Below are 12,762 nucleotides of genomic sequence, written 5' to 3' on the forward strand. Positions count from 1 at the left end.
TTGCATGAGGTCACTGTGGGGTGATAGGGAACCTTCAGGGTATCTTTAAATGTCAGTGAGGCCTGGAATGGCTCTTTGTGATGACTGCTGGCAGGTCTGTTGGGATTTGTAAAGGCTAATCAAGTGTTTATTATCAAAAGTTAATAAGAAATTCCCCAAGCTTAGTAGCAGGAAGTCCCATCTCACAGGACTGTCCAACTAGAAGGCTGGGCAAGCTGTGGGTCACTGTTTCTGATGAGTCTTATTTCCCTGCTGTGTGAGTGGTGATTTTCTGCTCCAGTTCACCCTGAGGGCTTTGTAGCAACTGGAGTGGTGTCCAGAAATCATTCAGAACAGGGACACTGTTCATTTGCTAGGGCTCCCAATATAAAACATTAAGACTAGGTAACTTAAAATACAGAAATTTAGCTTCTTACCATTATGGAGACAGGCAGTCCACGATCAAGGTATCAGCAGGTTTGGTTTCTTCTAAGGTCCATCTCCTTGGCTTTCAGATGACTACCATCTTGCAGTCATCCCTCTGTTTTATCTGTGTCCTAAAATCTTATAAGGACACAAGACTAATTGGATTAAAGCCCACCCTACAAAACTCTAACTGAATTACCTCTTTAAAGGCCCTACTTACAATACAGACAACAGTCTGAAGTACTGGGACTAGGGCTTCAACATACAGATTTAGGAAGAGCATAACTCATCCCATGCATCCTTCTTAAGCCTGGAGACATATTTCCAGAATTAGAAATGGGTTCTCGGCACTACATTAAAAAAAAAAAGTAAATAAAGATATTTAAAAAAAAGAAATGGGTTCTATAGTCTAGAAGTAGCCATGTTTTCTGCATAATGTTAAATATATTAATATTTTTAACCAGTTTTCAGATCCATTTTCATCTTTTTAAAAATTTTTTTGTAGCTGGACAGCATGCATTTATTTTATTTATTTTTAAAAATTTTTTAGTTACACATGGACATGATATCTTTATTTTGTTTATTTTGCTTTTATGTGGTGCTGAGGATCAAACCCAGTGCTTCACTGGTTCATGGCAAGCACTCTGCCACTGAGCAGCCCTCCATTTTCATCTTTTATAACTGAAATATTGTGCCTATTAAAAAAACAAGTTCCTGTTTCTCTCATTCCCAAGACGCTGTCAAGCATCATTCTATATTCCATCTCTAGGAATCTGACTACTTCTGGTACCTCATAAAATGGAAGTACATAGTATGTGTCTACTTGGGACTGGCTTATTTAACTTACTATTCTACCCTGGAGATTCATCCATTTTGTAAATGTATCACATTTTCCTTATTTTTAAGGTTGAATAATATTCCCTTGTATGTATATTTCACATCTTGTTTATCCGTTCATACATTAATGTACAGTTGCTTCTACCTTTTGCCTACTGTGAATAATGCTGCAACAAATATGGATGTGCAAGTATCTCTTAGATACCCTATTTTTAAATATATATATACACACACTTAGAAGTAGGATTGCTTGATAATATGACAATTCTCTAAGAAAGGAATAGTTCATCTTTTTCTTTTTACTTTTTTTTTTTTTTTTTTTTTGTACCAGGGATTTAACCCACTGAGCCACACCCTCAGTCCTTTTTATTTTTTATTTTGAGACAGGGCGGCACCAGGGTCTCACTAAGTTACTTCAGGCATCGCTACATTACTGAGAGTGAGCCTCAAACTTGCAATCCTCATGGTTCAGCCTCCCACAGGGCTGAGATTACAGGCATGGGCCATCACACCTGGCCCCTCTTTTGACTTTTTTTTAATATTTATTTTGTAGTTGTAGTTGGATACAATAATTTTATTTTATTTATTTATATGTGGTGCCGAGGATCGAACCCAGGGCCTCGCACATGTGAGGTGAGTGCTCTACCATTGAGCCACAACCCTAGCCCCCTTCTTTTGGCTTTTAAACTCCACGTGCTTGTTATGATTAGCATATACTTTTTAATCTCATCGGAATACTTCTGTCTTTTAATTAGGATGTTTAGGCCATTACCTCTTATGTAATTCAGTGATATGGTCCAATTTAAATATGCTGTTTTCCTGTTTTCTATTCAGTGCATGTATCTTTTTCCATTTTTTTTTCAATCTCTCTTTCAATTGAATATTATTTTATTTCATTTCCTTCCTCCTCTGTTGGCTTATTGACTAGACATCTTTGTTTCATCATTTTTTGTGACCGTTGATAACTCTTGAAATTATCAGTTGTGTTTCAAGTAATTTTGTGACACTTCATACAGAGCTGGAAAGCACGTTCACTGTGCACTGTTAAACTCAGACACTGCCACACACGGGTTACCTGAAGTAGACGTACTGCTTGCAGATAGGCAACAAGGAACAATAGAAGCCTAAGAGTCATTGTGAAACAGTCCCCAAGGCCCAAGAAAGCTGGCCTGGGTAGTGGAGTCCTGTCTGTGTGCCCCAATAGCACCATCCAGGAGGAAGCCCAGAAAGCCTCTCATTCCAGCTTTTATAACAGGGGGTGCATGACTCAAGGGGATAAAGCACTGAAGAACACCCTGCTCCAAAGGGGCCGCTAAAAGAAAAACACCTTCTTCTGGTTGGTTCCTCCTTCTCTCAGGATGGTGCAATCCCAATACATGCTACAGTCATTCCCTAGAATGAAAACCTAAAAAGGGAAAAAACTGGATCAGACCAAGGTTTCTCAGAAATCTGTCACATTTCCCTGTCCAACAGTGTAGGAACCTTAGAGAATGTATTTCCATTCTTCCACTCCCAGCCTTTGTGCTATTGTTTCACATATTTTTCGTCTATGTGTATTATATATCATATTACAATTTTGTGCTTTAAACTGACCGATAATCTTTTCAGAGATATTCTAATAATTTAAAATGTGGATATACTTATTCCTATTCCAGTGCTCTTCAATCCCTTTTATAGATTCAAATCTGACATCTTTTTCCTCCGACTTGGAGAGATTTTTGAAACTTTTTTTTTAGGGTTTGTATATCTGAAATTGTCTTTTCTTTTTCCCCCCCTCATTTTTGAGGGGTATTTTTGTCAACTTTTTAGTTCTTCTAGTACTTTCAACATGTGTTTTCTCTTTTGAGGGTTGGGGGGTACCAGGGATTGAACTCAGGGGCACTCAACCAATACATGTGAGCCCCATCCTCACACCTCTTTTATATTTTATTTATACAGGATCTCACTGAGTTGCTTAGCACCTGGCCATTGCTTAGGCTGGCTTTGAACTCGTGATCCTCCCGTCTTAGCCTCCCAAGCCACTGGGATTATAGATGTGCGCCGCCACGCCACCAGGCTTCCACTGCTTTCTTCTTTGCCTTGCTTCCAATTAAAAATGTGCTGTCATTGTCTCTTGTAAACGGCCTTTTCCCTCTGGCTGCTCTTAAGATTTTCTTCTTGTCCCTGGTTTTGAGAATTTGATCACCATATGTAGTGAACTGTTTCTCTTGGGCATGGGATTCATTGGGATACTTGAATTTGGAAGGGTTGTAACTTGCATCTTATCTGGAATATTCTGAGTCAATATTTCTCCTAATACCTTTCTGTGTTCCCTTCTCCTTTGGGGATTCCAATTACATGTGTATTAGGCAGGTGGAAGTTCTCCCACAGTTCGCTGATACTTTTTGCAATCTTTTCCTCTCATTGTTCTTTTTCAATCTCTTCATCTCAATATTTCAATTGGAGTAGTTTTTATTATTTTTATGTGTTGTTACAGTTTGCATCTAGGAATGGTCCACTGAAATGCTCATGTGTTGGGCAAAGCAGCAATGTTCAGAGGTGAGAGATAGGATTCTGAGAGCTGTAACGTCCTCCATGGATTAATCCACTTGATGGATTCATAATTTCAATGGACTACTTGGTAGTAACTGAAGACAGGTGGGCATGGCTAGAGAAGGTTAGTCACTGAGGGTGTGTCCCTAGGGATTCTCTCTTGTCTGGCACCTGTTAGATACATGCGCGCTCTCTATCTCTCTCTCCTTCCTGATCTGCATCAGCTGAGCAGCTTTCTTCAGGAATGCCCTCCTGCCATGATGTTCAACCTCACTTCAGGCCCAGGTCAAGGGTGCTTGTTTACCATGGATGGGCACCTTGGAAACCATGTGACAAAATAAACCCTTCCTCCACCAAGTTGTTCTCATCACATGTTTTAGTCATAAAACGGATGAAAGGATAAATAATATGTATATCTTCATTAATGTTGTCTTCTGCAGGAATCTATTATTATGCCTAGCCATTGTTGTTTTTTTTTTTTTTTTGCACTTCAAATGTTGACTTTTCACTGCCAGAAGTTAAAGTGGAAATACATGTATTTTTCTCTTTCGTGCCTATACATAAATGTTTAATATCCTCTAGCACTTACATCACATAGTATATGGTTATAAGAGCTGTTTTAATATCTTTGCCTACAATTCTATCATCTATGTATATTATGGCTTAGTTTTAATTTACTGATTTTCTCCTCATTATGAGACATATTTCCCTGCTTCTTTACATGCCTTATGATTTTTACTGATATGTTTTGTTTTCTTTTTTTCTTTCTTTTTTTTTTTTGTGCTGGGGAATGAACTCAGGACCTTCCACATGCTAGGCAAGTGTTCCAACACTGAGCCACATCCTAAGCGTTGCTAACAGATAATGTTAATTTTGTTGTTGGGTTCTGCAATACGTACATTTCTTTTTTTTTCTTAAACTGACAATTTTTTAAAATACACAACAATAGTGGAATGCATTAATGGAATATATATATTTCTATAGATATTCTTGAAAATTCTTTCAAGAATGCACGTAACTAATAGCTTCATTCTTCTAAGTCTCCTCCCCATCAATGTATGTATAATTTTTTTGTAACAGCGACTAAACTCAGTGGACTTAACCACGGGGCCACATCCCCAGCCATATTTTATATTTCATCAGAAACATGGTCTGAATTGCTTAGCTCCCTGCTAAATTGTTGAGGCTGGCTTTGAACTCAAGATCCTCCTGCTTCCACCTCACAAGCCGCTAGGATCACAAGCTTAGGTCACTGCACCCAGTTCCCCAGCACTTTTTTTACATCTTATTTAGAGACAGGATCTCACTGAGGTGCTTAAGGCCTCACCAAGTTTTTGGAGCTGGCTTTTTTCTTTTTTTAAAAAAGAGAGAGAGAGAGAGAAATTTTTTAATATTTATGTTTTAGTTTTCAGTGGACACAACATCTTTATTTTATTTCTATGTGGTGCTGAGGATCAAACCCAGCACCCCGCGCATGCCAGGTGAGCACGCTACCACTTGAGAAACATCCCCAGCCCAAGCTGGCTTTGAACTCCCTATCCTCCTGCCTCATCCTCCCAAGCTGCTGGGATTACAGTCCTGCACCACCATGCCTCACACCTTTAATCATTTTTAGTCAGTTTCAAAGAAGGTTTTGTTCTTGGGTTAATCTTTCCCTGCAACTAAAGTAACAATCTCTTCCCAGTACCCACTGACTACAAGGTGTTCAGTAGGTGGTATCATCCATGTTCCTTGGCCATTGTGGCTCTGAAGATTGTTCCCTTTACTAGTCTCAGATGTTTCTTCCTCTCCCCTCAGGGAGTTTCCTCCTGCACATCTTGTATCATTACACACTCTACAGAATACTGGTGGGGAACCCCGTGCAGTTCCCTTCCAGGCCTGTTCTCTCCTCTCCAGGACTACACCCTGTGAACTCAAAGGGTCCTGCCTTCTGTGCACTCCTCACTCCTTCTCAGTTTAAGGAAGATGAGGTCTGCTCAGTCTCTGCTCCTTGCACTGAAGCCTAGAACCTCTACAGGCAGTCAGCTAAGGCTCACCCTTCTCTGCTTCTCTTCTCAAGGGTCATCATCCTTTATTTTTTTTTTTATTGGTTGTTCACAACATTACAAAGCTCTTGACATATCATATTTCATACATTAAATTGAAGTGGGTTATGAACTCCCAATTGGGTCATCATCCTTTATTGCCTGCTCTGCATTGCTTCAAGACTGTTGTGTCATACATTTTAGCTCATTTTACAAATTTGTTCAGACAATTTAATTTGATCCCTATTACTCCATTTTAAGCAGAAGTATAAGCGGCCAAAAATTTTTAGTTGTTTTAAATCTACAAGTTTTACCATTCTCTTTTCTGCAGTAATACTTTTGACACCTAAAGAGATGTTTAAGAATCTTATTATAAATTGGATATAATTACAAAATTAAGTTAATCAGATATAGGAACAACCAGGCTAGAGCAGTTAAGCTGGTACATGGAAAACTGAAAGAGGATCTAACCATTATCTCTTTTGACAGGATGAGGAGGGCTTTTTTTTAGGAGATGAAGGCCTCCCAGGTAGGGGGAAAGTTAGATACTAGGCCCCCCAAGAATCACAAGAGTCTACCATGACCACATTCTCTGATAATCAAGTAAATATAATATGCAGTCACATAACACATGAAATATAATGTATATAGCTAGTATATTAAAAAGATATTTTATTGAGTTTGGGATGTAAAATCAGTGGTTGAGCATTTGCCTAACACTAGTTTAATTCCCGTGGCATCCAAAAGAATAAAAAATTAAAAGTTTCTCTAGAAATTGGTGTTATGCTTCTGTCAACAAACCAAAAAGGGAACAAGACTGTGCCAGTTCATGGGGCTGGGGATATAGCTCAGTTGGTAGAGTGCTTGCCTCAAATGCACAAAGGCCATGGGTTCAATCCCTAGCGCGCGCGTGCGCGCGCACACACACACACACACACACACACACACACACACACACACACAAAGAGTATGCCATAACATATGACTAATATCCTTCAGAAGCATTGGATTGTGTGGTCAGACTGTTTAGTTCTATGATGAATTTATAAACCCTCATTCAAATCAGCCATGTCATCTGGCATTCCTGCTACCACTGCATGAGCATTCCTGTTCTTCTACATCCCCACCAGTACTTGGTGTGGTCAGTGTTTTAGGTTTTAGCTACTCTAATTGATATCTAGTGGCATCCCATTATTGTTTTAACTAACAATTCCCTGATGAAGTTGAGAATCTTGTATATTTATGTGCCATATGTAATGCAATTGGTGAGGTATCTGTTTATATCTTTTGCCCATTAGTTTTATTGCTTTTTTCTTACTGTTGAATTCAAGAGCTCTTCGATATTCAGGATACACGTCCCTTATCAGGTATGAGTTTTGCAAATATTTCTTCCAACCCTGTGACTTCTCTTCGCATTCTCTTAACAGCCAATACATTTGAAAGTTCTCATTCATCTTCAAAGCTCTCAGAAAAGCTCATAGACCCAAGGGAGACTTGGTGTCTAACTGACTGATTTTTAAGTAGTCAACACTACACAGGACTGAGGGTGGAGATGGTTGTGGGGAATGACAGCTGTGAAGAAAGCAGACATCCAGGAGTCAACACTGCCAATTTTTACTCCTGGAAGCCCACCAAATTACATCAACCTTTGACACTCTCTTCTGCTCCTCAGTCTTTGAGAAGCATTCAAAGGAATCTTTAGCTTCTCTCCAAACCTGCTATATCAGTGGCGAGCAAGGTCCCTTGTCCTTAGATCTGAGAGGCCCGAGCCTTGGATGTCTCCATGACACCTGTAACCCACAGGGTCACACACTGACCCTTGCTTCTCCCCAAAGCTGCTCTTGCTCTCAGGACCCCATTTCAAGGTTCACCCCATCCAGGAACCCTGAACCTCTGAGCCTCTCCCTGATGCCCCCACCACTACAGTCCAGCCTCATGACCCATCCAGGCAGTGTCGGCTGACCTGCCTCTCAGCCTCACGCTGGTCGAGCCCTGCCCTTTTCTACACCTCTCATCCTGCCCTAGCCTCCTCCTTGGGTATCCAACTGTAGTCACATGCCATCACCTTACCCCCATTTATTTTGCCAATAACTAAAGAGTCAGGCTCTGTCCTGGACAATGAGGACAGAGTGGCAACCTAGGTAAGCATAATGGATGAGAGAGAGGTAGGTCCCTAAAAAGGTAATATAGTAGAACAAAATGGAAACTTTAGTCCCTTAAGAGCTGAAGGCTCTGGTTTCACACATTGGTACACAGCAGCTCTGCTCACTGGCATTTAACCAGAGAGGCTTGAGGTGGCCGTCAGGTAGCTATAACAAGATGACCACATTTGCAGAAGCAGAAAACAAAATAACTGGGACAAAAGAACCAACCCCCACCCCGCCCAGGCTTAATGCAGTGGAAGTCACCAAGCAGGATGAGCTGAAATCCCCTAGTCTGTTGACAAGCTTGTATCCACATAAGGAACCTAAGGTGCATCCTCCAGTAGAATTGCACCAATCCATTGCCTCAATTTGGCCAAAACCTGCTTATGTATAAACCATAAGCCCTACTGCACTCGGGGCCAGACTTTGGGAATTAGCCCTCTGAGCCATGCCCACTAATAAAGGGCTGCTTCCAGATCTCGCTGTGTCCTGCCCTCCTTTCCCACTACATAACCACTTGCCAGAATCCCAAAATCCTGTGTTCCTCTCTGCTCTGGACCTCGCGCCAGCTCCCACTGAACTGCCACATCTCTGCTCTAGGCTTCTGCGCCCTCCAGAACGCCCAGAGCTCTATCTGTCGCAAAATGACCCACCCCTGCTGCTCATTTTCTACCATCCCTACCTAGGGAAGCGCCCACCTCCCCCACTGAACGGTGAGTTCCTGACGGTGGGGACCAGGGCGCTCTTGGTCACCGAGCAGCACAGGGTCAGCTCCTGGAACACTAATGACACGGGGAGCAAAGGCGAGGACCTGAAAGGCTGCGTGGCGCAGGGAGGTTGGGGCCACGCTCTCTGCTCTCCCTGTGCTCAGCCTTGGGACTCGCTGCTTCTGAAACTCGCGAGCAGTGAGTGCCGGGTCCCCTGCGGATGCCAGCCCGGTTTCTCCAGGACCTGAATAGGGCACTGAGGACCCTCTGCCTCTTCACCAACAGCTGGCGGTCAGCGGAGCAGAGGGGAGGCCAGCGGACGCCAGCGCCTCCCTCAGTGGGGCCCACACGGGAGCACTGGGCGCTGCGGAACCAGCGAGACCGCACTCGAGCTGGCGGCTCAGGACTCTGGGTCCTTCCGGGCCCCCCGGGGGCCTAGCTGCCAGCGCACTCGTGACGTCAGAGGAGGGCGCCACGCTTGAAAGAGGGGGCGGGAGGCGGCGGCCGGGCCGGGCGCTGTCAGAGAGCTGAAGAAGGACAGGAGAGGCAGGTCTCCTAGGAATAGCAGGAAGCAAGTTTATTGGCTGCAGCCAGGTTCGAAGGTTTTTATTTTTATTTTTATTTTTTTGCCTCCGTCAAAGCACCCCTTTGAACTTTGAGCTCAGAAAGTTTTAAAACTTTATATCCAATGTGTAAGGGGAGGAGCTCAGAGGCTCACAATCTGTAGAAGTTCACATAAAAGCAGCTTTTTCACTGTTCTGGGTACCCAATTCAAATCAAGGACACTCCGAAAATTAGTGTCTGGGAAAGGGAGAGTCCTTCTCCCCTTTCTTTCCACTGGCTGGCTCTGCAGGATCTGACTGTAGTCCTTTGAGATGCAAATGCCTCTGTGTAGGCTCCAGACCCCAGCTGAAGACCTTGAGTCCACTCTGTCTCTGCAAACACACCCTCCACCTGAAAACTGTTGTAGAAATTCTTACTGATACTATAAGAACAATTATGTTAAACAGAACTTTTGAAGCTTGGCTATAGCAGGGGTCTTCTGGGTGGAGGTCTCTGGCCTGATTCAGAGCTAGTGCAGGAAGCGTGGGAACTGGGTTGCTAGGCAGCCAAAGAATCCATGCTGCCCAGGTGAATCTGGTGGGCATAGGTCTCCTCGTTCTGCAGAGAGTCACTGACAGGACCCCACAGCTCACTGAGGGCTCTCACCCTCACCCAGCACCACATAACTGGGCTTCCCGATCTTGGCAGTATTAAGTTCAAGAAGAGCCTCCCAGATTTCAGGGACAACAGCAGATACTGACTCCTTGCCCACTCCTTGGCAGTAACCACCACAATGGAGACTAAATCTGTAGGAGTGATGACCCTGTCTGGTCATCAGAACACTTCAGGGCAGACCACCTCTCACCTCATCTCTAGAAGTAACTCGAGAAATGGAGCACCCCATTTGAGATGAGGATGCCCCCATACTTAGCGAGAAACTCATCATCTCTATGACTAAGAAGGGCCTTCCTTCCCCCAGAAGTGAGAATTCCTTAGCAAAGACTTTCCCTACCACCATCACCCTAGCAATAAGCATCATTCATCTGGGTTGTGCCCCAGACATAGCCTTACACCCTGTCGCCACAGGCTGTGTCTGGGCAAGGGGCTGATATCTGGGCCTACATCTTGCAGCATGTGCATAGTCAGAGGTGAGCCAGTGGGATCAGGGGAGGATGCCAGGAAGAGGGCACAGACAAGTCTCACAGTAACTCCTCTTCCTCTACTTCTCCACTATAATAGTGTCAAGAAGATCCGGGGAAATTTACTGTGATAAGTGCTTCTCAATGCTGTCCCATCCTATCTTCTCCAGTCCCATCTGGCCTTGCCCCCACCCACAGCCTCACACTGATACTCTAAGAACAATTATGTTAAACATAAATTCAAAAATTTATGACAAGGGGCGCCAACGGAAGCCACCGCTTTACGGCTGTCGTGCTTCACGTATCCTCGGCATGGAGGCTGAGGAGGCCGAGGCAACTTCGGAGGAAGGGCCGTTGGAAGCGCCAAACCCGAAAACAGAGGCGGAGGAGGAGCCGGAGGAACGCGAAGAAGCAGCTTGCAGCAAGAAGCGGGTGGTGCCGGGCATCGTGTACTTGGGCCACGTTCCGCCGCGCTTCCGGCCCCTGCACGTCCGCAACCTGCTCAGCGCCTATGGGGAGGTCGGGCGCGTTTTCTTCCAGGCGGAGGACCAGTTCGTGAGACGCAAGAAGAAGGCGGCGGCGGCCTCCGGAGGGAAGAAGCGGTCCAGGTACAGCAAGGACTACACCGAGGGCTGGGTGGAGTTCCGCGACAAGCGCGTGGCCAAGCGGGTGGCGGCCAGCCTGCACAACACCCCCATGGGCACCCGCCGGCGCAGCCCCTTCCGGTACGACCTGTGGAACCTCAAGTACCTGCACCGTTTTACCTGGTCCCACCTCAGTGAGCACCTGGCCTTTGAGCGCCAGGTGCGACGCCAGCGCCTGAGAGCAGAGGTGGCCCAGGCCAAGCGCGAGACGGACTTCTATCTCCGGAGTGTGGAGCGGGGACAGCGCTTCCTGGCCGCCGATGGGGATCCTGGCCGCCCCGACGGCTCCTGGGCGTTTGCCCAGCGACCCACGGAACAGGAGCTGAGGGCCCGGAAAGCCGCGCGGCCGGGGGGGCGAGAACGGGCCCGCCTGGCCACAGTCCAGGACCAGGCCCGCTCCAACCGAGGGCTCCTGGCCAGAATCTTTGGAGCCCCACCACCCTCGGACAGTACGGAGGAACCTTTCCGGGCCAGGGACTCGTGAGGCCGGGGAGGCCGGTCACCTCCCGCGGCCGCTCTGCTTCCTGTCGACCTCGTGCTGGAATGACACCGACACCCAGGCAAACGTTGGCAGTCCGTTTCTGAGACCAGGAGGCTCGGGTCAAGCCCAGACATGGAAGTTTTGTGGGCCTCCCCTCCTCTTTTGCCCAACTGCTGTAACTGCCTGCCTCCAACACCTTATTCGTATTATTAGGATGGTTTTGACTATTGCTGATTTGGTAGCCTTCCTCTTGTTTCGTAGGGTCCCTTAAAATTCCACTTTCTTGGCCCAGGAATGGCCTTTATATGTAGCTAGAGTGGAAATCGATGGTCCAGGCAGTCTTGTTCTGTTTACTGAATACAGATAAGGGAGCAGCATCATTTTATTTAGAAAAACAGATATGAATTACTGGGTTATGTTTGGATTAGGAACCTCCTCCCTAATGTATTTATAGGAAAAAAAAATGCTTTTATTTTTAAGGGTGAGAGTCATTTGGCAGATTTCAATTTTCATCTTGTGTTACGTTCACTGACCTTCACTCCACCTCCTTGTCTCAAAGCCTTCATCCAACCTAGATCCTTTTTTCTTTCTCTGTTTCCTTCCTTAGCCTAGAACATTTATCTAGTACATTTATTAAACCACAGTGAGAGACAGTGACAATGAGAGATAATGACCTTGGTGGTAAGAGTCTGACAGATCACTGGAATAAGATGAGCATCATGGTAGAAGCATATAAGGGATAGAGTGGGGCTAGGGCAGGACATGGAGTGCTCTCAGTGTGGAGCTGATTTGTGATCACTGGCAGCAGGAGGATCAGTCTTCATGTCTCCCCAAGGTCAAATTTGGAAAATGGCAGAGCAGAATTCTGAACGAGTCTGGTTTGCTCCTATAGTTCAGACTGCTTCATAGATAGAGTGTTGGGGCAAACCATTGTAAAGGACAGAGCCTGGAGGGAAGTTGGGATCAAAGATCTCTCGAGTGCACTTACATGTGTGTTGAGGCTCTGAGGGATTCACAAATACATGCAGAGCAGCCCTGATTACTTCAAAGAATCAGGATGAATCATCAAAATGAACTGCAAACTTGGGTGTCACAATACACTGAAGTCTATATTCAGTCTCAGATTAAAATATTATTATCCAGCAGGAAGTCCTTGTCAAGTGTAATTATAATTTGGTTTTGCTTGTGCTTTTTCTTTAGTTCTTGGAACCCCACCCCCCATTAATGTAATTATCCTTGTTTTTTGGAGTGAAGTGGATTCATCCACTTCTTTGGTTGTAAAATGGACATTATGATCTTACTTGAA

The 12,762-nt window shown here is 44.8% G+C and overlaps 1 pseudogene; it reads left to right on the plus strand.

Moving 5' to 3' along the window:
- Nucleotides 1-10,626: 10,626 nt before the first annotated feature.
- On the plus strand, nucleotides 10,627-12,026 carry LOC144250362 (activator of basal transcription 1 pseudogene; annotated as a pseudogene).
- The last annotated feature ends 736 nt before the right edge of the window (nucleotides 12,027-12,762 follow it).

The sequence above is a fragment of the Urocitellus parryii genome, chromosome 15, assembly GCF_045843805.1.
Source record: "Urocitellus parryii isolate mUroPar1 chromosome 15, mUroPar1.hap1, whole genome shotgun sequence".
NCBI classification, from domain to species: domain Eukaryota; kingdom Metazoa; phylum Chordata; class Mammalia; order Rodentia; family Sciuridae; genus Urocitellus; species Urocitellus parryii.